General features: G+C 36.6%; 2 protein-coding genes and 1 pseudogene across 3 annotated transcripts in view; 1 reads left to right on the top strand and 2 right to left on the bottom strand.

Moving 5' to 3' along the window:
* LOC122752702 (zinc finger protein 850-like) overlaps window positions 1-25,478 on the bottom strand; it is a 1,092,329-nt gene that overhangs the window by 269,419 nt on the left and 797,432 nt on the right.
* The window catches only part of PMP22 (peripheral myelin protein 22), a 61,499-nt gene that overhangs the window by 28,190 nt on the left and 7,831 nt on the right, over window positions 1-25,478 (bottom strand). The window lies entirely within an intron of this gene.
* Window positions 10,536-11,088, top strand: LOC122752717 (annotated as a pseudogene).

Here is a 25,478-nt window from a genome sequence, read left to right on the forward strand (position 1 = left end):
TATTTAAAACTATGGCAGAGAGGAATATCTAACATGACATGTCCAAATAGAACTTATTCTTCCCACTCCCCCAAACTGTCCCCTCTTTTGAATTTCCCTATTATTATGGAGGGCACTACCATTCTCCCAGTTACTATTCCTCACTCTCACATCCCATATCCAGTCAGCTGACAAATATTGTCATTCTACCTTCACAACATCTTTCCTATATCATCCCATTTTCTGTACTCATTCAGCCACCACCCTACTTTAGGCCCTCATCACCTTTTGAGTATACTACTGAAATAGCTTTCTAATTTGTCTCCTTGACTCAAGTCTCTCCCTGCTGCAATATATCCTCTACATGGTTATCAAAGCTACTTTTCCTAAAAAGTAAGTCTGACCATATCAGACCCCTGTGGAATAAATTCCAATATCTCCCTAATATCCCTGGGAACAAATATAAAGTCCTCTGTCATTTAAGGCCTTTTCAAACCTGGATCCTTCCTACCTTTTCACTTTCTCATACTTTCCTGCTCTCAACAAGTTCTACAATCAGTCCTATTTGCTGTTCTTTCCACACAATACTCTATTTCTATGCCTTTAACTGGCTGTCAATTATTCCCCATGCCTGAAATTCATCACGTTCTGGCATCACTGGCTTCCACTGGCTCAAATACCACCTTTCCAAGTAATCCTTTCCCCAATCCCCTCAGCCACTGGAGTCTTCCCTTTAAAATTATCTTCAATGTATACTCTATGTAGCTGTAGGTACCTTTTTTTTTTTTTTAATATGATGTTCCTTCATGAGCTCTTTAAAGGCAGGATCTGTTTTTATGTTTTTGCCCTTTTTTGTAACCAGTTCCTGGCACACAGTAAACATTTAATAAAAGCTTCTTAATTAATTGACTGATTAATTGATTTGAGATCCCTAAAATAAGAATATGGAAAATTATGTGTTGAATCACATTAACAAAGGAAAGGAAGCTGGATTGGGGGTGGCAGCAAGTATATTTCCCCTCCTTTTCTCCATCTTCCTCCCAGGATAAGGAAGGACAAAGATTGAATGGGTTACACTGAAAATCTGGGAAGTGGTTGAACCAGTTAATTTTGGGGGAGGGGGGCAATGAGGGTTAAGTGACTTGCCCAAGGTCACACAGCTAGTAAGTGTCAAGTGTCTGAGGCCGAATTTGAACTCAGGTCCTCCTGAATCTAGGGCCAGTGCTCTATCTATCCACTGTACCACCTAGCTGCCCCTGAACCAGTTAATTCTTTTTTTGAGGCAATTGGGGTTAAGTGACTTATCCAAGGTCACACAACTAGTAAATGTTAAGTGTCTGAGGCTGGATTTGAACTCAGGTACTCCTGAATCCAGGGCCAGTGCTCTATCCACTGCGCCATCTAGCTGCCCCCTGAACCAGTTAATTTTAAAGGTTCCTTACAGCTCTTCATCTGTGATCTTAATTCAGCATGAGATGACCAAGACAATTTCTCCTTTTACTCCCCCCCCCCCCGACTGAAAAAGAGACAAACCTTATTCTTGCCAAGACTAACCCTTCTACATGTGCACTTGAGCCTATCCCCTCTAGTCTTCTCCAGCAGACTACATCCTCAATCATTTCCTCACTCTCTCAGATCTTCAACTTCTCCTGTTCTACTCCTCTACTTTCAAACATGCCTAAGTCTCTCAATATACTCCTTCCTTCTCTATTACCTTCAAACATGCCTAAATCTCTCCTATCCTAAAAAAAAAAAAAAATCAAACTTTCACTAGACCCTTCGAGGTGTGATCATATATCTTTCTCTTCTTTCTTAGCCAAATCCCCTGAAAAAACTGTCTGCAGTCACTGTCACCATTTCTTTGACTCTCACTCATTTTAATCTGGTTTCCAAATTCATCATTCAATTGAAACTGTTTTTTCCAAATTTACCAATGATTTCTTAATAGCCAAATATGATAGTCTTTTCTCAATCTTAAGCCTTCTTGACCTGTATGCTATATCTGACCACCCTTGCTTCTGGCTATTCTCTCCATTCCCCTCCTCCCTGCCTCCCTGCTCAATAATACTCTCTCCTGTTTCAAATGCTATCTCTTTGATTGCTGCTTCTCTTTTTCTTGATAGCATCATCAATTCTCATGGGTTTATCTTTCATCTCCACACAGATGTCTCTCAGATCTATACATCCAGTCCCAATCTTTCCTCTGAGTTTCAGCCCTGCATTGCCACTTACATACTGGACATTTTATACTGTATGTCCTGAAGACATCTTAAACTCAACATCTCTAAAACTGAACTCATCTTTTACCCTAGATCCTCTGCTTTTCCAAATTTCCCAATTTCTCTGGAAGGCACTACCATTGTTCCAGTTTCCAATAACTTCAATATTATCCTGGGGATCTTCTTCCCACATATTCAATCGGGGGTAAATCTGGAGAGGCTTTAAGATGATCTTTCTCAGGAGACATGAAAAGCCTGTCCTGATTCCCTCCAAACTGCTAGTGCCCTGTTTCCCAAAATACCTTATATTTGCTTTGTATATAGTTGTATTTATTAACTTTATACTTATGCTGTATATATTTTTATATTTACTTGTCACCCCCACATAAACTCCTTGTGAGTTGGGATTATTTGTTGTGCTTGTATTCCCAGCACCTAGTACTTAGCATGGTGCCTGGCCCATAATAAGTGCTTTAAAATACTTGTAATTTCTCTTTTCTTTTTTTTTCTTTCTTTCTTTCTTTCTCTTTCTTTCTTTCTTTCTTTCTTTCTTTCTTTCTTTCTCTTTCTTTCTTTCTTTCTTTCTTCCTTCCTTCCTTCCTTCCTTCCTTCCTTCTTCCTTCCTTCCTTTCTTCTTCCTTTCTTTCTCTTCTCTCTCTTCTCTTCTTTCTTTCTTTCTTTCTTTCTTTCTTTCTTTCTTTCTTTCTTTCTTTCTTTCTTTCTTTTTTTGTGAGGCAATTGGGGTTAAGTGACTTGCCCTGGGTCACACAGCCAGTAACTGTTAAGTGTTTGAGGCCGAATTTGAACTCAGGTCCTTCTGACTCCAGGGCCAGTGCTCTATCCACTGCACCACCTAGCTGCCCAAATTTCACTTATTTTCAAACTAAGCAAAAACAAAATAGGAAAGATTTGTCTTTGTTATCCTCCAACCTCCGTATCTGAACTCCTATCCATTGTCTTCATACTTTGTGCTTCTTGGTGGCATAAAATTTTCACCCCATAACCTGCCTTCCTTGTCTGAAACTGCTATGTAGATCCTAGTTTTATTAGTATTGTTGTTATTGTGAATCCATCATGTTCTGGTCATTTTTATTCTGTAGGAGTTCATTTATGGCTTGTTCAAAATGTTTTTTTTAGGTATATATTTTTTAAATTTTTATTTCTTGTTCTGTAAATCTAAGTACTTTATATTTTTATAGAGATTCATCCATTTCATTAAATTGTCAATTTTGTTAGCATATAATTGGGGAAAATCACATAATTTTCTTTTTTCATGTGTTGGTTTCCCCCATTTTGATACTGTTATTTGGTTTTTCTCTCTTTTTAAGATCAAACTAATGAATGGTTCAACTACTTCATTATTGTTCCTTTTCTCTCCTCATTTTATTTATCAATTCAATGCTTTTTTCCCTTTCATTTTGTTAAACTCTGAGGTTAAAAATTGCTTTTGGAGTTTTAAATTTATTTTTGGTTTTCTAGGTTTTGTGGTGGTTCTTGCACACCCAATTCACTGATCTAGTCTTTCTCTTTTTTTGATGAAATTTCTTGGATATAGATAATTTCCCCTCGAGACTTTTTGGCTGAATCCCAAAAGTTGTGTTATGTTTTCTCATTGCTGTCATTTTCTTTGATGAAAATTTCTATCGTTTATGTGATGTGTTCTTTGGTCCAGGGATTCTTAGAATAAAGTTGTTTAACATCTAATTAATTTGAATTACTATTCTATCCTGTTATGGACTCCTGAGCTGATCTTTTCCCTCTTTCAGTCTGCCCTTCCTGCCTGTAGTGGACAGAGATGCCATTCCTTAAAGGTCCCTGTGCTTATCTCTTGGACTGGCCTGCCTAAAGGGATAGGAAGGATGGCATCCCATCAGCTCCTCACCTCCTCTGGTCTCCTCACTTGAGCTAACACTCTGAAATGACTCTACTCTGATGCTAAACCTCTAGTGATATTAATAACTCATTCATCAATGATTAATTAATGCCCTTTCCTGACCCTGAAACCTCTGGTGTTGTTATTCAAACCCCATTCTTTATCTCCTACCACCTACTTCCTTATTCCCATCCTCCTCAAACCAAACTTCACCCTCCCCACTGTGATGAAATAATGGGATTTAGCAGATACTCAAAGACCCACCTGGAGATTAATCTAGACTGATTGAATCAAGTGAGAGTAATTAACTGCTAATTAACCTACTTCAAGTTAACTGGATTGCAATCACACCTTGAGAACACTTTCAGAACCAATGGATTTGGATGACACCAACCAAACAGCTTGAAGCAGTGTATAAGGACTGCCTCTGTTCCAGACCTATAAAAAGCTTCCACAGGAAACAAAACTATCACTCTTTGCAGATGATATGATGGTATACTTAAAGAATCCTAGAGAATCAACTCAAAAATTACTTGAAACAATTAACAACTTTAGCAAAGTAGCAGGATATAAAATAAATCCACATAAATCATCAGCATTTCTATACATGACCAACAAAGCCCATCAGCAAGAGATAGAAAGAGAAATTCCATTTAAAGTAATGGTAGATAATATAAAATACTTGGGAGTCTACTTGCCAAGACAAACCCAGGAACTCTATGAACACAACTACCAAACACTCTTCTCACAAATCAAATCAGATCTAAATAATTGGAAAGATATCAATTGCTCATGGATAGGCAGAGCTAATATAGTAAAAATGACAATACTACCTAAATCAATTTACTTATTCAGTGCCATACCAATCAGACTACCTAAAAATTATTTTATAGAGCTAGAAAAAATAATAACAAAATTCATCTGGAAAAACAAAAAATCAAGAATATCCAGGGTGGATACAAATGTTGGTGGAGCTGTGAACTGATCCGACCATTCTGGAGAGCAATTTGGAATTATGCCCAAAGGGCAATAAAGCTGTGCATACCCTTTGACCCAGCAATCCCACTTTTAGGTCTTTTTCCCAAAGAAATCATGGAAAGGGGAAAGCGACCCACATGTACAAAAATATTTACAGCTGCTCTTTACGTGGTAGCAAGGAATTGGAAGTTGAGGGGGTGCCCATCAATTGGGGAATGGCTGGACAAGTTGTGGTATATGAATACAATGGAATACTATTGTGCTGTAAGAAACGATGAGCAGGAGGAGTTCAGAGAAACCTGGAGGGTGTTGCGTGGGCTGATGATGAGTGAGATGAGCAGAACCAGAAGAACATTGTACACAGTATCATCAACATTGAGTGTTGATCTACTATGATGGACTATATTCTTCTCACCAATGCAACGGTACAGAAGAGTTCCAGGGAACTCATGATAGAAGAGGATCTCCAAATCCAAGAAAAAAAAAAAAAGAACTGTGGAGTATAGATGCTGAATGAACCATACTATTTCTTTTGGTTTTGGTGCTGTTGTTTTTTTTTTCTATTTTGAGGTTTTTCATCATTGCTCTGATTTTTTCTCTTATAACAGGACTAATGCAGAAATAGGATTAATGTTATTATGTGTATATAGATATGTGTGTACATATATCTATATCTATATATAAATGTATATAGATATATAGATATAACCTATATCAGATTACCTGCTGTCTAGGGGAGGGGGGAGGGAGGGGAGGGAGGGAGAAAAATCTAAAATTGTAAAGCTTATATAAACAAAAGTTGAGAACTATCTTTACATGTAACGGAAAAAATAAAATACCTTATATGTAAAAAAAAAATAAAATAAATAAAAATAAAAAGCTTCCACAATCAGTCTGCTGGAGAGAGTTCCTGATTAAAACAGACTCGTGGAGGAGGACTTGGGGAAGAACCCAACCAGGCTGGAACTCTAGGCTAGATAGGCTTTTTCTTAACTTTCTGAACTCCTTGTGAATATCTGTATGCTTTAATAAATGTTTAATGCCCAAAGACTGGTGCTGACGCTTCTAATTTAAGGCGACCACAATTTAGATTTTAAACATCACACCACCATGTCACCCTCTAAAACTATCCACACCTTACACTGTGCTCTCTAGAATACTTGCTTGGTAGGCAACAAACTTGCTTTCATCTTAAATCTTTTCCTTTCCCACTTCTGTCATCTTCTGGCTCTCACTGAGACCTGGTTCCTTCCTGATGACACAGCCTCTAACACTGGTTGCATTCCCCTAAACTAAAGGTGGAGGAGTTGGGATATTCCTTGCTCCTCATAGCCACTTCACACTTCCCTTCTACTTTCATCACTCAGTAATCTCTCCTCCTCCTTTGAGGCTAGCTCTCCTTTCCAATTCCTGCTCTCAAATTAGGAGACATTCAACATACATAGTGATACTCCCTCAAACAAACTGACCTCCAAGTTTCTCAATCTTCACATTTCTCATAACCTTCTTCAATCCACTTCACTTCTCTCTTATCTTTTTGCCAATCTAGTTCTACCAAACCTCAGCCCTGGATTACTTCTGCCATCACATGTTACTGAAAAAAAAGGTGGTGAAAATAGGAAACCATAGTGACTGAATCTACTACAATTTTTATCATGTTATCTTACCTTGGTTCTCACTGCAATAAAACAATCCTTTTACACCTCCCTTACTGACTTATTAAAAGGGCTCCTCCAAACCTTCTCAAGCCTCCCATAGTGGTCTCATACCCTCCACTAAGAAACTTGCCTCATATTTCACTGAAAGAAAAATGAGGTCATCCACTGAGAGTTTTATCTTCTTTCCTCCTCAACTAACATCTCCCAAATGCCTTCTGTCGTAATTTGCTCCTTTACCTTATCTAATATGATGAAATAGCCCTTCTTGTTGTCAGGGCAAACCTTTCTACATGAGCAAGTGATCCTATCTTCTCCAATAGATTGCCCCTTCTATCATCTCTCACTTACTTTCACTCTTCCCATATCTACTAGCTGCTTCCTTACTGCCTACTAATATACCCTTATCACTTCAGTTCTCAAAAACCTCTCATTTCATCCATCCATCCATCCCTGTAGGCTATCATCCTACATCTCTACTCTCTTTCATGGTTAAACTCTTGAGAAGGCTGTCTACAAGAGGTGTCTCCACTTCTTTTCCCCTCCTCTTAATTCTCTACAATCTGGCTTCTGACCTCATCATTTAAGTGAAATTGTTCTTTCCAAATTTACAAATGATCTGCCAAATCTAATGGCCTTTCCTAGTCTTTATCTTTTTTTACCTTTCTGCAGCCCCCGACACTGTGAATTGCCTTTTTCGCATTGATAGACTCCTCTCTAGATTTTCATGATACTACTCTCTCCTGGTTTTTCTCAGTCTCCTTTGCTAGACACAGGTTATGCCTCAACCATATATGTTCCAAAGGGCTCTGTCCTGGACCCTTTTCTTTCTTCCTCTAAATTATTTTATTGCCATGGATTCAGTTTTTATCTCTGTAGATTCTCCAATCTACTTATCCATCCCTAACTCTTCTGCTGACTTCCAGTTTCATATCTCCAACGGCTTATTATACAACTTGAACTGAATGTTCCAGATAATTTTACATTTTCATGAGCCTGGAATTCTTTTCCTCTTCATCACTGCCTCCTGGCTTCTTTTAAGTCCCAGATAAAATTTTATCTTCTATAGGAAGCCTTCCCAATCTTTCTTAATCTAATACCTTTTCTCTTTTGATCATCTTAATCTCTTAATCTAGTACCTTTTTTCTTTTGATTATCTCCAATTTATCCTGTCCAGTTTGTGTGTGATCCTGACTGCGGTTCCTTGTTTAAATGCTTTCTTTTTGGCTGCTGGCAATATTTTTCTTTCATCTGCAACCTCTGGATTTTAAGGTTTCTTTCAGGAAATGATGGGTAGATTTTTTTTTCTATTTTCACTTTGTTCTCTGTTTCTAATAGTTCTGGATAGTTTTCATTTATGCTTTTGTGGAATTTGATATCCAGGATTTGTTCTAGTTTTTAGGTTAGTATAACTATTATTAGAGTCTCTTTTACCTGTTTTCTAGGACAGTGGTTTTTGATAGGATATAGCTTTTCTTCTATTTATTTACACTTTGGATTTTATTTCAGTGTTCTTGTCTTACAGAGTCACTGATCTCTCTTCGATCCATTCTAATTTTCAGTCTCTTATGCAAGGATTCTTTACCATCTGTACTATGTTGTTCATTTGCAGCCTAAATCCTTTTTACTAGAGTTATCATTTAACTTATGTCCTTTTTATTTTTTTCATCTCTTCCAGGAATTACTTTGGACAATTACCTTGTAGGCATTGATCTTATGGACAAGTCATATCTGCTGTGCACTTTTATTTTTTTTTTCTCCTTCCCATCTCACCTCACTCTAGAGAAGGTGACCATTAGACACATATTGGCTTTGCCAGTAGTAACTATGAGTTATTCTCTTTCCTTAGGCTGGGATCATGGACATCCCTGGATTCATACCATTTCTTTATTTTTGGTGTCTTCTTCTGTTTATTCATATCTCAACCACAGCTTCCTGAATTACTTAGCTTCCTGAATTTACCAGCTCTGACTGCATCTGAATACTTTGGTGGATTGGTGGGTCCATGCTTATTTTTGTAATTTCTAGTATATGGTGGAATAATGGATAAAAGAAAAGGGGGATGGCCTATTTCTGTTTATAAAACAGAAATAGTTCTATGATAATAAATAGGATATACTAGGGAGCCAGCAAAAAGAATAACTGGGTTAAATGAGGCCACCTGAGGCTGATGTTGGTATCAACTGATAGAGTTATGAAGTCAAATCAAGTCAATAAGCATTTGTTAAGAGGGCTAGGGATTCAAAGAAAGGCAAAACCAAGAGCCCTTCCCTCAGAGATCACATTCTAATGGGAGAGACAAAATGTGAATAACTTAGGGAAAAGTGGAAAGCACTAAGTTCTTTCAGAACTTAGATTTAAACCAACAGCTTAAATCATATTTCACAAATTCAAAATGGATATATGACCTTAATATTAAAGAAATGCCATTAAAAATCAGAAGAAAAACAGATATATGCACCACATGCCCATCTAAATTTTTAAAGGAAAAGTTAAACGAATTACAGGTGGAAATTAATAGTATTACTATAATAGTGAAGGACTTTAACTTTCCGCTCTCAGAGTTAGATAACTCTAAACAAAAAAGAAATAAGAAAGAAGTTAAGGAGGTGAATAAAATCTTAGATAGAAACTAGATAGGATATATATATGGAAAGAATTGAATGGGAATATAAATGAATACACCTTTTTCTCAGTGGTACATGGTACCTTTATATAAAAAAATGACCATATAGTAGGGCATTGTCAAATATACAAGATTATGACTCATTTCCCAATTGATAAATGGTCAAATGATATGCATAGGCAGTTTTTTTAATGAAGAAATCAAAACTAGTCATATGAAACAAATGCTCTAAATCTCTATTGATTAGAGAAATGCAAATTAAAACAATTTTGAGATATCATCCTATACCTATCAGATTGGATAAAATGATAGAATAGGAAAAAGACAAATGTTGGATGGGATATGGACAATTTGGGACACTAAATCACCATTGGTAGAACTGGGAACTGATCTAACCACTTTGGAGAGCAATCTGGAATTATCTCCAAAGTTGTTTTTTTGTTTTTTTGGTGAGGCATTTGGGGTTAAGTGACTTGCCTAGGGTCACACAGCTAGTAATTGTTAAGTGTCTGAGGCCAGCCGGTGCTCTATCCACTGCACCACCTAGCTGCCCCATCCCCAAAGTATTTTAAAACTGTGTATATAGCCTTTGACTCAGTAATACAACTATTAGGTGTGTTTCCTAAGGTGATTAGGGAAAAAGAAAAAGAACTTTTAAATTCTAAAATATGTATAGCACCTCTTTTTGTAATGACAAAAAAAACCTGGAAGTTGAGGGACACTTGTCAGTTGGGAAATGGTTAAACAAGTTGTGGCATATGATTGTGATGGAATACTACTGTGGTATTAGAAATGATAAGCTAGTTGATTTTAGAAAAACGGAAAGACTTGCATGAGATAATGAAGAGGGAAATGAGCAGAACCAAAAGAAATTTGTACACAGTAAGAGCAATATTGTTCTAAGAACAATTTCGAATGACTAAGTTATTTTGAGTATTATGAATATTCAAATCAACTATTAAGAACCTATGAATAAAGATGCTATTCACATCCAGAGAAAGAACTGATAAATGGAAGTCTGTATAGTATGGTTTTACATATACAGACAAAGACACATTTTTTTGTCTAATAGTAGCCTTTTCTAGAGTGGAATGGGGTGGGGTGGGGAGGGAGTGAGAAAAAAAAAAGTGCACAGCCGATAGATAACAAAAGAAAACTTAAAAGGAAGCACAGAAAATCAGGGTAGCTTTCCACCGGCTCCGCCATATTCCAGTGAGTTGCCAAAATGACGAACACAAAAGGAAAAAGGAGAGGAACATGTTACATGTTTTCTAGGCCCTTTAGAAAACATGGTGTTGTCCCTTTGGCTACATATATGCGAATATACAAGAAAGGTGATATTGTAGATATCAAGGGTATGGGCACAGTTCAGCAAGGAATGCCCCACAAATGTTACCATGGCAAGACTGGACGGGTCTATAATGTTACTCAACATGCTTGCTGTAGGCATTGTTTTAAACAAACAGGTTAAGGGCAAGATTCTAGCCAAGAGAATTAATGTGCGTATTGAGCATATTAAGCATTCTAAGAGCAGAGATAGCTTCCTGAAGAGGGTAAAAGAAAATGACCAGAAGAAGAAGGAAGCCAAAGAAAAAGGCACCTGGGTTCAACTGAAACATCAGCCTGCTCCACCCAGAGAAGCACACTTTGTGAGGACCAATGGCAAGGAACCCGAGCTGTTGGAACCAATCCCCTACGAATTCATGGCATAAATGACTAAAAAACATAATAAAAAGATTCTTGGATTAAAAAAAAAAAGGAAGAAAATCAGGGTAGCTTTTGTGAGATTTTAAAATTGGATATAAGAGCATTAAACTCCTCTTTAACCTTTCCCTTATTTATCTCCCAGACCAGTAAGTGGAAGAAGCCTCTGATCTTTAGTTAGAGCTTTTATTGTTTGGGAATTACTTAGCCAACAAAACAAGGTGATGTTGATTAGAGGGATAGGAAAATAGAAATACAAACAAATAGTCTTAGATCTAAGCTTAGTCTATATTCTGTATAGAACTCACCAAAAACCCAAGGCCCTCTCTGAGGTTGAGAACCGCGTCAAGCACGTGCTGTTCCGGAGGACCAGGCCAAGTCGAACCTGAGTCAGCATCTGTGTGTGCAGAGCAAGCCAGCGGGCGAGGAGAGCGGAAAAAGACATCACTTCCGTTCTCTCCTTGCCTTTTAAGCTCGCACCCCGGAAGTGGAGTGCTTTAGCAGATGGACTGGCGGTTCATTATGGTCTCCTCCCCAATGGGTGGTCCTTCGAAAAACTGGTGTCTTTCAGTTATCACTAACTGACTGTTAAAAAAACTTTCACTTTTTTACCACACTTTGAAGTACATAGGTTAAAAAAAAAGTAAGCAGTGTGAAATAGAAACTCATGGTTTTATGTTGCATCTTCTTTTTATGTTGTGCTGTGTATGTGGAAATGTTTTTTTGGGTTCTTTTTGTATTTAAGTTCAAAATGAATAAACATTTTTTAATTAATACCATTTTTTATATCACCAAATTTTCCCAGTATTCCTCCCTAACCTTTTACAAAGAGCCATCCTATATAACAAATAATATTTTAGAGAAAAAAGGAAAAAAATCCGAAACCACTCTCCCCTAGCAAAATTGATAAATGCATCAAAAAAGTATGAAAATGTGTGCAATGTACTACACTTGTGGACCCTTCGCCTCTGCAAAGGGGTAGGGTATTTTCTCGTATCTGTTCTTTGGAGCCATGTTTGTTCTTTGTAATTTTGTTTTGTTTTTGGTTTTTGGGTGAGGCAACTGGGGTTAAGTGACTTGCCTAGGGTCACACAGCTAGTAAATGTCAAGTGTCTAAGGTCAGATTTGAACTCAGGTCTCCTGAATCCAGGGCCAGTGCTTTATCCACCGCACCACCTAGCTGCCCCGTGTTCTTTGTAATTTTGTAGCATTTACTTTCAATTATCTTTGTGGCTGTTATTCTTATTTATATTGTCATAAATTCATATTATTTATATTGTTTTCTCAGCTCTGTTTACTTTATTCTAAAAAGGTTCACATCTTTTCATGCTTCTCTATATTCATCATATTTGTCATTTCTCATAGCATAGCAATATGCCAATACATTAATCTACCACAATTTGTTTTGCCATTCTCCAATCAATGGTCATCTAATTGTTTCCAGTTTATGCTAGCATATCATAAACTATCACTAAAATGATGTTATAAATATTTTGGTGCTATAGACTCTTATTAATGGACTCCTTGGGATATAAGCCTATTTCTGGAATGTCTAAGTCAAAGCGTATGGACATTTTGTTAATTTTATTTGCATAATTCAAATTGCTTTCTAAAATGATGGTACTCTCAGCTCCCCAACAATGCACTAGTGTACCTATCTTTCCTCAACCCTTCCAACATAAATTACTCTAATCTTATGTCACCTTTGCTAATTTGAAGGGTATGAGGTAAAAACTCAGAATTGTTTTAATTTTTATTCCCTTATAAGTGATTTGGAACCTTCTTTTATATGGTCATTAACAGTTTGTTATTCTTTTGAGATGTTTGTATCTTTTGACTTTTTATGTATAAAGGAATGTCTTTTGGTCACATATACATAATAATATTATAGTTAATATTGCAAAATTACAAAGAAGAAGCATAGGCCTAAAGAGATGAGAAGAAACTGCATGCCCAACTCTTTTGGATAGGTGGGAGATCAAAAAATGAGCAACACTACATATAGTTTCATAAATTTTAGCTATATTGATTAACTATGTTTCCCTTCCTCCCCCTTCTTCCTGTTTCTGTTGTTGTTTCTTCTGCTTCTTTTTGTTTGTTGATTTCATTTTCTTTTTTAAAAAAAATAATTTGTTTTATGGGATGCCTCCCTGACAAAGGGGAAAGAGAATAATAGTGGGGGTAATTCAGGCAATATAAAAAGAAGATACCAAAACTTGTTTCCAAAAAAAGTTGAATGTAAGAGGGTGACATGGTTCTATAAAAACAGTGTCAGGAGACCTAAAGGTAAAAATAAGCTGAGGCTTGTTAAAAAAAACCTGACAACAACAAAGATGAGGTAGGAGATGTTATAAAATAAGAAAAAAGAGGATCAAAGAAGGAGTATCACTCTGAATCATGGTGGAAGACTGGTTAAAACTGACAACAGAAAGGAAGCATCTATACTTACTCTTTTGCTTCTGTTTTCTCTACCTTTGCAATGGAATTAAAAGAAAAAAATGGCTAACAAGGGATTGATACCCAAAATAATTACTGAGATAGTAAAAATAAAGCTTACATGCTGTTGATGAATTTGTCTCATTGGGACCAGATGAAATATATCCTCAAGGACAGAAAAACTGGTAGATGTTATTGCTGAGCAACTGCCAGCAATATTTGAAATATCAGGGACTTATAGCCAGGACAGATGTCTAAACAATGTCATTCTGCCTAACTCCCACAAAACCATTCAACAAAACCCTAAAATCAGTACCATATTAAATAATGATCAAGAAATCCAAAGAAAACTCCAATAAGTGATTTCTCCAGAACTGCACATAAAGCCAAACCCATAGCTTTCATATTGTTTATGGGTAATTAATAGGAAAGGAATTTGCCAGCAAAGCCTGCACTAGCTTAGGCGTACTCCCTGTGTGATAAGTGACTGACATAAGCGCCTACAAGACTATGTCCAGAAGCAGAAATAATGAAGAGGACCTAGGAAGGTCCGAAAGCCTTAGAGTGGTTAAAAAAAACAAAAACAAAACCCAGGATGGGGATATTGGAAGCCAGAGGGAGTGGCAGTAACCAGAATGGCACAGAAGCACTCAAAGTGGGATATACCAGGTAGCCAGAGACTCTTGTACTTTGTCTTGAGATGCCATAAAAAGCAGTGAGAATACAATGCTTTGCACCTTAAAGGTTTAAGGGTGACCCAACTCTGGGAGGTCAGTGTAGGAGCCTAGGGGACCCAGGGTGAAACCAATGAGGGCTGAGCACCTCACCTCAAAATTCAGTAAAATGCAAAGACTAGTGCTGGCACAAAACCCCAATTCAGAAACTAAAACTAAAGATAAATACATCAAAGAAAACACTAACTAGTACAAAAAAAATATTCCTGGTCTAAAGATCCCCCAAAGTGGGAGAATATCTACAAACAATGACTTTCAAGAAAAAAAATATTGTTTACATGGACAATGTGAAAACTGGGGAAAATGAAGAGATAAAAAATAAAAATAAAAGCTCTAAAAGAGAATTGGAAGAATAATTAGCTTAGCAGAGACATTACCTTTCCCAAATGATGGACTCACTAAAAATTAGAATAAACCAAAACCAGAAGAGACCAAGTAGAAATCAATGATTCCACAAAATAGCAAGAAATACTAAAACAAAAACCAAAGACTGAAAAGTAGAACAAAATTAAGATACCTAATGTCAGTATCAAATGATGTAGAAAACAGTTCAAAGAAGGACAATTTAAGAATCACTGGAGCCATTGAAAAGGTGATTTTTTTTAAAAAGCCTGGACATTATTTCAATAAATCATAACTGAAAATGCTTCATTATATTGAAACAAAAGGGCAAAGTGAAGACAGAAAGAATATACTGATAATATCCTGAAAAAAAAGTCCAAAGAAAAAGTTACAGGAATGTTTATAGTTAAAATCCAGGCTTCCATATCAAAGAAAAAAATATTGTAAGCATCCAGAAAGAAGCAACCAGTATCATACAAGAACTGGCAACTTATACTAAAACTAAGAATAAATCTTGGGGTATAATATTCCAAAAGGCAAAAAATACAGGCTTACAACCAGTAACAAATTATCATATAAAGATGAGTATACTCGTATGGGGTGGGGAGGTGAAAGAATTTACTAATGGATTCGAAAACTTTCAACTTTTTTTTGGGGGGGGGCAATGGGGGTTAAGTGATTTGCCCAGAGTCACACAACTAATATCAAGTGTCTGAGGCCAGATTTGAACTCAGGTCCTTCTGAATCCAGGGCCAATGCTTTATCCACTGCGCCACCTAGCTGCCCCACTTTCAACTATTTTTGATGAAGAGAACAGAGCTGAGTAGGAACTGTGAAATACAATCCCCAAAATCAAGAGAAATTGAGTAAGGTAAATTTATTTGAGCAATTGGAAGGTGCTTTATGATGATACATGGACAACATTCTAATAAGGAGAGAAGAAACAAGTGTCTCTTCAGAACCTTAATGTGTAAAAAAAATGTATTGGACAAAAAAAAAAAGAGGACCTGGGAATGAACTGGTTCTGTTCTGAGGGTTAGAAGTGGAGGAAGGTGAAAGGTGAAAAGATTAAAGTGAATGGTAAAAGGAGAAAGATGAAGGTGAAAGGAATACACTGACATAGAAAAGGAGTAAGAAAGAGGTAGAAGTTGTTATTTTTTATAATTTGGATCTTCAAGAAGTATGTAAACACTGATGATAGGGTAGAGGGAGTGGCCATCAGATGAACCTTACTCTTATCTGAACACACAACCACACGAACAGTATGGTAGAAATATATCAAATTCAACAGGAAATAAGCAAGGGAAGCTGGGTGAGGGTTGGGTGGAAAGGGGGGCATTAAGAGGAGGATGATCACAAGGAGAGAATATCAAAGAGGATAATAACAGGGAAGGAATAGTTTTATTTTAAAAAATTAATCAATTAATTAATTTTTTCTTTTCTGGGGGGAATAGTTTTAAGCAAAACAAATTTTTTTTTATCTTAAAGATGGGAATAAAAGAAAAAACAGAAGAAAATGAAGGAACTAGAATCTAAGGGTGTTCATCAAATGGGGAATGGCTGAACAAAATGTGGCATAGAAATGCAATGGAATAGTATTGTGCTATAAGATATAATGAAAGAGAGCAGTTCTGAACTGGTGAAGAACGAAGTGAGCAGAACCAGGAGGACAATTTATACAAGGATAATAACACTATAAAGAAAAAACTGAAAGACTCAAAAGCGATGACTAACCATTTTTTCCCCTAGAAGACTGAGAAACATGTTAGATAGAAAGATGATAGACTCAAGATGAAAGAAAATCTAAATTTTGGACATGGCCACTGTGTGCATTTATTTGTTTTCCTTAACTGCTTCTTTGTTACGAGGTGTTTTTTTTCTTTCTCTTGGATTTTCTTGGGGGATAGTACTAATGCTTACCAAAAAAAAAAAAAAAAAAGGAAAAGAAGGGCTCTGAAACATTTTTTTAAAAATGTATAGAAGAGAACAAAGTTCCAAAGAAAGCACAGATAAGCAGGGCAGTTTTGAAAATAATGTGAAGAAATTATGATATGCTTTTAAATTTTTTAAAGCAAGGGGTATGAAATAAAAACTTAGCTTCATATATAATCCTCTTTTTGTGCTCTGTGCATATGTGCTCTTTTCCTGGTGTTAAAGTTCGTGATAAAAAAAAAATTTAAATATAAAAGATCATGGAGAATGGGAAGGAAATCATAGTGTTAGAAAAGGGCAAATGCCCTAATTTTCTATCTTCTTTTCTTTTTTTTTTTCCTTTTTTGGTGAGGCAATTGGGGTTAAGTGACTTTCCCAGGGTCACACAGCTAGTAAGTGTTAAGTGTCTGAGGCCGGATTTGAACTCAGGTCCTCCTGAATCCAGGGCCAGTGCTCTATCCACTGTGCCACCTAGCTGCCCCTAAATGTCCTAATTTTCAAAAAAGAAAAGAAAATAGTGTGTAATACATAGGTCAAGAGCTTGAAGTTGACCTTGGGAAAAATCTGAAATAGATCATTAAAGAGATGGTTAATAAACATCTAAAAAAGGAAACAGTGATTATGAAAAGCCAGCATGGTTTCATGAAGAACAGGTCATGTTATATTAATCTTATTTCCTTTTGTGACAGTTACTAAACTGGTATATTGAGGGAATGGTCTAGATACAGTCTCCCTAATATTAGAAAAGCATTTGATAAAGCATCTCATACTATTCTTATTCTTGAAGTAAGGTTGAAGAGATGTAGATTAGATGGTAATAAACCCTTCTACAATTAGATGGATTCAGATGCATTGAATGTCCAGACTCATTAATAGCCTAGTGTTCATTTGACAGGTCTCCATTGGAGTGCCCCATGGATCTGTTTTTTATCAGTATGCTTATCAAATTTACAGATGACACTAAGCTGGGAGAGTTAGCTAACACAAAAAGATCTTCACAGTCTAGTGCATTGCATTTAATTTAATATGATGAGAGATGGAGAAGGTAAAAGGATAAGAATATGATTCTTATCTGGAGCTCTGCTCTCTGTTATTTGGTCAGTGTGTGGGGACACATAGTTGATTATGCATAGTACTGTTGTTTTTCCATGTATACATGGTAGAATCCCAGAATGGAAAAATAGCAATGACCACACTAGCAGGTTTAGAATCAATTATGATTATAGAGTGCTTGACCTGGAGTCAAGAAGACTGGTCTTCCAACTGTATGAACCTGGGCAAATCACTGTAATCTCTCTGTCTTACTTTCCATATCTGTAAAAGGGGACAATAACAGCACTTAAATCCTAGGGTTGTTGTGAGAATAAAATGAGATAATATCTGTAAAATAGCTTACAAACCTTAACATGCACTTATATTATTATTATTATTATCATTATCATTATTATTATTATTATTGTTATTATAGATTTTAAGGCTGAAAAGAATGGATGTAACAAAAGGGAGAGAAAACCCAATGTATAATGCTGCATTTGTAGTCTGTGGTGTGATTCAAATACTACCACTAGCTGTGTGACCCTTGGCTGATCACTTAACCTCTTTGAGACTCACTTACTTTATCTGTAAAATGAGGGAATTGGACTAGATGATCTCCAAATTTCTTTGAGCTTCAAATCTAAGACATGGATCAGTGCAGAAGATACTACTTGACTTTTCCTGATCCAGGGTCAATTTCACCACTGAGACATTAGAGCCACTAAAATGTTTTCCTTTAACCCTCCTTACCATGCAATTAATTGTCCATGTAATATGGAAAATCAGTATAGTTGTCTATTTAAGCTCTTTAAGATTTTTAGCTATTTATTGAAAGAGTAAGATTTTTGGCTTGCTCTACATAGTTTGGCTGTTTGCATGGATCAAATTCAGTTAAGGAAACATATCAAATCTTGACCTAGTCATTTCCGTCTCTTTTCCCTGTGCTATGGGTACTAGAACATCCAAATGAATAAATTAAATGATTGGCTGAGTTTTCAGACAGCATGGAGATGGTTATGAATCATTCAAACATTTATAAGACAAACTCATTTTAAAGGAGGGATCCTGTGGAATGGGGCCAACAAGATTTTTTAAAGCACTTAACATGTGTTGGATAGTATACTAGTTGCACATGATCCAATGTGAAACACAGAAAAAGTTCAGTTCACTGTTCACAACTGCAGAAACAAAGGTACCTGCACATACTGCTAATCAACCCTCTACTAGAGTTGCAAATGACTAAGTTCAGCACTCAGAACAACATCATTAGCTAGAACAAACATTCTTAAGACCTGAATCCTGTTGTCAAGGAGCTTATGGTTTGAGACAGATAGGACATATATATAAAAGGAAACTAATAATCTGAGATCCTCCACTAAAGTCCTTTGATGCCTCATCATAGTATGGAGGCAGCCTTAATTTTTCAGGGGAAATGAGCTCAAGATGGCTAGAATACTCTCAAGAATGAAATGCTGAAGACAAATAGATACAACCCAAAGGATAAAGAAAGTAGGGAACTATGTAAAGAGAACAGTGAGATTGCACAGGGAAGTCATCAACCAACTTAATTTTTTTTTTTTAGTGAGGCAATTGGGGTTAAGTGACTTGCCGAGGGTCACATCACTAGTAAGTGTTAAGTGTCTGAAGCTGGATTTGAACTCAGGTACTCCTGACTCCAGGGCCGGTGCTCTATCCACTGTGCCACCTAGCTGCCCCCAACTTAATTTTTTTTTTAGTGAGGCAATTGGGGTTAAGTGACTTGCCCGGGGTCACACAGCTAGTAAGTGTTAAGTGTCTGAGGCTGGATTTGAACTCAGGTACTCCTGACTCCAGGGCCGGTGCTCTATTCATTCCAACTTAATTTTTAAAAGAGATGTCCAGAAGATGGAAGAGGGAAGGTAATGAGGCATGTATACAACAGATTGGCCTACTCCTATAAAAATAGTGTCTGGAGTGCTCAGAATGAGCTTGATCACAAATGCTTAGAATCAAATCACCCAACACTCCAAGCACTTCAGAGCTGATAACTCAGACTACTAGAGTATATGGTTGCTTGGTTCCACATTACAACTTTTTAGCTCTTGGTTTTTATAAAAAAGGAAAAGAAAATAAGTCAATGGTTTGAATTGGGACTCATATAAGCTACAGGGATAAGAAAATATCAAGCTTACTATATCTTTGGCCTGCCTCCAATTCCTAGCATGAAGTGAGGAGAACATAATTTTTCTTTCTTTAAAGGAATATAGTGTTTTTTCTCTCTCCATGCAATTATGTATGTATCCAATATTTTGTATATTATATCATGCAATATCACATATTCATATATGATATATTTATATTATAATATATGCCAAGTTTATAACTTGGCCAATGCACTAAAATAGTTTTCACTGGTTATATAACAACCACACACCTATATGTGTATATGTGTATATATGTTTGTATGTATACATATACTAAATAACCAGTTAAAAAGCGTAAGCATAACATTAAATGAGGAACTTGAAATTTTCAGTGCTGACTGAAGCACATGGGAAGAGTCAATGGAAAACGGGAAATGAAAGAATTGACTAGCATACCAGGAAATTTGGCTTCTCCCTGAAGAAAAGAAGGGAGCCACGGCTTTATATAGGTCAGTAATACAGTTCCAGGTGATCTATAGCTTACAATCTGAACCTTCTCATCATTTCCCCCTCCTGCCTATACTTCTTTTCTTTGTTTGCAGACACCATTTGGGTCCTCCAAAAGTCCCATATAACAATTACCCTGAAGTTACCCATTATGTTTTCCTCCTTTTTCTCAGAAATCCATCCAAGTCAAGGATAAGACCAAAAGAATGTGGGACCAAGTGATGAACCAGGAGCCTTTGGTCAAGTATACTCTTCTGAGGAAACTTCCCATGCTGCTACAGTATGAATTTCCAGCTTCATGAGAAGTGATGCAGTCCACATACCCCCTCATATATACACACACATACACATAATAACAAATCCTCTATACACACGATGGAAAAAATATTTTTAAGGCTGTGTTCGGCAAGAGAAAATCAAAGAAGGAATAGGACTGCTTCTTGGGGGTAGATGAGATGATAACAGATGATTTTTTTTGTTTGAAAGCAAAACTATTCAACTTTTCATTGGGTCTGTTTTTTTCTGCCAAAAATAATCCTCTTCAGACTGGGAAGGTAGATTAAAAATGGTTAACAGAGAGCTGGGACATAGAACAAATGAGGAGCTGGTAGGAATGCTACAAGGATCAACTAATGAGTTTAAGTCATCCAGCCTATATGAACAACAACCTAGAACATTAAGTAAGTTGGTAGAAGTTTTTTTCTGAAGAACCACCAATAATCAGTGCCCTTGGAAAGATGACAGAGAACAACAGAAATGCTATGAAGTAAAGAAAGACAAAACTCTGGTTCCAAAAGAAAGAAAGAAAGAAAGAAAGAAAGAAAGAAAGAAAGAAAGAAAGAAAGAAAGAAAGAAAGAAAGAAAGAAAGAAAGAAAGAAAGAAAGAAAGAAAGAAAGAAAGAAAGAAAGAAAGAAAGAAAGAAAGAGCAAACTCAACAAACTATGAACATGACTTTAATTCCTGAACAACAACAAAAATAACTCAACAGGTCTCAAAAAAAAAATCTTCAACTTACAGCTAAATCCCTTGAGATCTGGCTTCCATGTATACCTCCCAAATGAAGTTTTTTTCTTCTTCCAGAAATGATCACTTTATTGCTAAATTCAGTGCTCTGAAACGATCACTTTCTTGCCAAATCCAAAAGTGCACATCCTTTTAGATTTCTCTGCAATGTCTGACTGAAATCTTTATACATGCTTTCTTTCCCTTTGTTTATGTAAAAATACTGTCATGGAACTCTTCCTTTGCAGCATCATTTTCCATATCCCTCTATCTATGCATGTATGTACAGCAAGGTTGTGTCCTGGACTCCTGTACACAACATTCCACCTCTCACCTTCATACCTTTGTATACTCCAAGCTTTTCCTCATACCTCAAATACTTCCTTCTTCTCCTTTGTTGCTTGGAACCCTAGCTTCTTTAAGGTTTAGCTAAAATGCCACATTTTTGAAGGCACCTTTCCTAATTACCTCAGTTGTTAGTGCATCCCCTAAATTTACTTTATAATTATTTTGTATATAGGTGACATTTACTTATCTGGGAATGTGTTTTATCCCCTGAGGTAGAAAATAACTTATTTCTTTTTTTTTTGTGGGGCAATGAGTATTAAGCAACTTGCCCAGGAAAGTAACTTCTTGAAGTCAGTCTGTATCATTGTTGTCTTTGTATCTCTAGTAACTAGCACAGCATCTGGCACAGAGTAGAATTTTATTAAATGATTGTTGATTGATTTCTTAACAAGAGAAAACAATGGGACAAACCTAATAATAAGTATATATAATAGGGATAAGAATATTGGATTTAAAATATTAACTTCACAACTACAGGATGGAAGAAATGTGGCTAGATTCAAGTGAAAAATAACATAAAATTACAGGATGTCAGAAGCAAAAGGGACCTCCATGGCCATCTATGTAGTTAGTTCAGCCCATACCAGGAAAAGAATCCCTTCTACATCATACACAATAAGGATTTATTCAGCTTTTTGCTTGAAAACCCCCAATTGGGAAAAAATATCTCATTACTTTCTGAGGCAGCCAAGGAGATTTATCTGGAGATTTCAGTGAATTACAAACATGTTATGAGTCAAAGATGTAACATGGTAGCTAAAACACCCTGTGATCCTCATTAAGAAAGGTAAAGTGTTCAAAATGAGGGACACAAATTTTGCTATATTCTAACCTAGTTAACCCATACCTAGAATTTGTATTAAGTTCTAGGAGCTGTTTTTAAAAGGGCATTTACAAGTTGGAGAATGTCCAGATAATGACAACCAATTTGCTAAGAGGATCTGAGAGTATGAAAATAAGTTGAAGGAATATAGGATGTTCAATTAGGAGAAGAGAAATCCTACAGGGGACATGATGCCTCTTCAGTATTTGATGGGCAGTCATATGGATGAGGAAATGGCCTTCTGCTTGTCCTCACAAGAAAGACAGATAAGGAAATATGCAGATTTAGACTTGATGCAAGAAAAAACTTCCTAACAAGTTTAACTTTCCAAAATTAAAATAGGCTTGCCTCAGGAGGAAGTTGGATCCCTCTCACTGGAGGAAATCAAGTGGAGACTGGATGACTACTGAATTTTATGTTTAGACATAGTTGGCCTTTCAGGTCCCTTCCAACTCTGACATTCTGTGAGGACAAAACCATATTCACAAATTCCCAGTGAAACCAGAACATTAATTTAGACCTGACTTCAAAGCCCGTAACACATTATAAATAAATTAATTAATGATATAAGGAAAATAAGAGTGACTTTATAGTAGAAGAAAAGTATAGGTAAGAAACTTACCTATTAAAAAATATCACTGCCTTTCTACCATCTTCCGCTCTGACAGTAGATTTGTGTTTATATACATAGATGAACAGAATTCAGGTCAATTGCCAGAAGGTAAGCATAACTATTCTCATTGCTGAAATTTTCTGCACCAATTTGATAGTTGTTATGTCCCTTAGACAGATAGTGGATAAAGTGACTCATCTTCCTGAGTTCAAACACTAACTGTGTATTCTAGGTAATCACTTAACCCTGTTTGCCTCTGTTTCCTTATCTGTGAGATGAGCTTGAGAAGAAAATGGCAAAACCTCTCCAGTATATTTGCCAAGAAAACTCCAAATGGGGTCACAAAGAGTAGGACACAACTGAAATGACTGAAAAAAACCAATTATGTTCCTCCTTTTAAATTAAAATAGATTCTAATTTCAATGCAGTTAATGAATTTTATAAGCAAGCTTGGCAATAGCAGGATGCCATACAATGTCCCTTCCACCCTATACCTTCTATACTTTAAAATTCCACTCAAGGGGAAAATGGGATTCAATAACTTTTAAACATTTGTCATTGTTTAGGTATGGTACCTCTACCAATGCAGCTGATGCCTCCTCTAAATTAGTAGATGATGTTCAAGAGTTTCTGTGGATGAAACCTGCAACCCCACCTCCACCCCTTGGTCAGCCTAATGATGAACCTCTTTGAACTCCTCTAGACTGATCCTTAGACAACAAATAGGCATATCCATTAATCAAACAATCTACAAGAACGGATTAAGTTTTTTCTATATGTCAGGCACTGTTTTAATCACTAGGGATACAATGAAAGACAAAACAACAAAGACAGTTCCTGCCCTCAAGGAGTTTACATACCAATGAGCAGATAGCATATAAATAGGTGTATATATAAAATACATAAAATAGATAGAGGTTGATATGGTTGGGGAAGACAAGGAATATCAAATAACCTGGTATTGCTGGATCATAGAATACATAACTAGAAGTAAAAGTAGGAGAACTATAGAAAAGTAAAAAAAGATTCAGGCTGTGAAGAATTTTAAAGCCAGAGAATTTTATATTTGATTCTGGAAGTTAATAGAGAATGACTGGGGTTAATTGAGTAGGGTTACATGATCTGAAGAAAATAATTTTAGCATCTGTGTGGAGGATGCATAGGAGTGGGGAGACATGATGCAGGGAGACCTATTAGAAAGCTCTTGCAACAGTCCTGGCAAAAGGTGATGAGAGCCTGAACTAGTGCGGTGGCTGTATGAGTGGAGATGTGTTCAAGTAGAAATAACAAGATTTGGCCACTGATTGGATATGTGGGGTCAATGATAATGATAAGTTGAGGATGACCTTGAGTTTGAAACCCTACTATTCTAGGAGGAGGGTGATGTCCTCAACAATAATAGGGAAATATGGAAGAGGGTATGGTTTTGGGGAAATGATAATAAGTACTATTTTAGACATGTTGAATTTGATACATCTATCAGACATACAGTCTGAGATATCTAAAAGGCAGGTAGTTACCTCAGGAGACAGACTTGGGATAGATGCTACCTGCATCTATAACTAAACCCATGGGAGCTGATGACATTGCCAAGAGAAGTAGGGCCCAGAACAGAGCCTTGGCAGACATCCCCAGTTAGGAGGCAAAACAGTGTAGTACAATGGAAAAAACACTGGATTTGGAGTCAGAGAACCTGTATTTAAATCCCAACTTTACCACTTACTATCTTTATGACTTTGGCAAGTAACCTAACCTTTCCATGCCTCAGTTTATTCATCTGTAAAGTAACAGGGATGAATTAGATGACCTATAAACTCTCTTTCTACTTTAGGCTAGTAGAATATGCCAGAATTTGCATCCAAGTGAATGGCCAGCAACTGAAGGTCACTCCTAGTCTTTTCTAAGGTAAGTCCTGTTTGCAACCACTAGTCTTAAAAGATCTCAAGCTTACCTATTTTGCCTTAGTCAAGCCCAGAACAATGAGGAATGTCTCTGCTTCTTTTTTAGCAGCTCCCATTCATAAAGGGTGCTATTTCTAAACCTGAGGCATTCACAAATATTTCATTTCTTCAAGACCAACCAACTGGGTAACCCTGAGGACATTTTAAACTTAGTATTCCTCCAAGACTAAGAGTAAAGACAAAGGCTACTCTTGTCAATAGGAGATTTTGAAAAAATAGGAGATTGGGGCAGGTAGGTAGCACAGTGGATAGAGTACTGGTCCTGGAGTCAGGATGATGCAAGTTCAAATCTGACCTCAGACACTCAATAGCTGTGTGACTCTGGGCAAGTCACTTAACCATGATTGTCTCCCTTCCCCACCAAAAACAGGAGATTGAGTTTCCTGGAATCTGCTTCTTCTTTTTGGCAGGGTCTCCTCTTATGAAGGACAAATCAGTGTCCCTTGCCCACCTGAGTTCCTTGTCTGTTCATTCCATTTCAGCTCACTATTACTCTTGTGAGCCACCAGATAGCTGTTTTAGCACTTTATGATTACATGGGATTTCAAGACAATCCCATCTCAAGTCAATCCAATACCAATGATTCC

This window comes from Dromiciops gliroides, chromosome 4 (genome assembly GCF_019393635.1).
Source record: "Dromiciops gliroides isolate mDroGli1 chromosome 4, mDroGli1.pri, whole genome shotgun sequence".
NCBI classification, from domain to species: domain Eukaryota; kingdom Metazoa; phylum Chordata; class Mammalia; order Microbiotheria; family Microbiotheriidae; genus Dromiciops; species Dromiciops gliroides.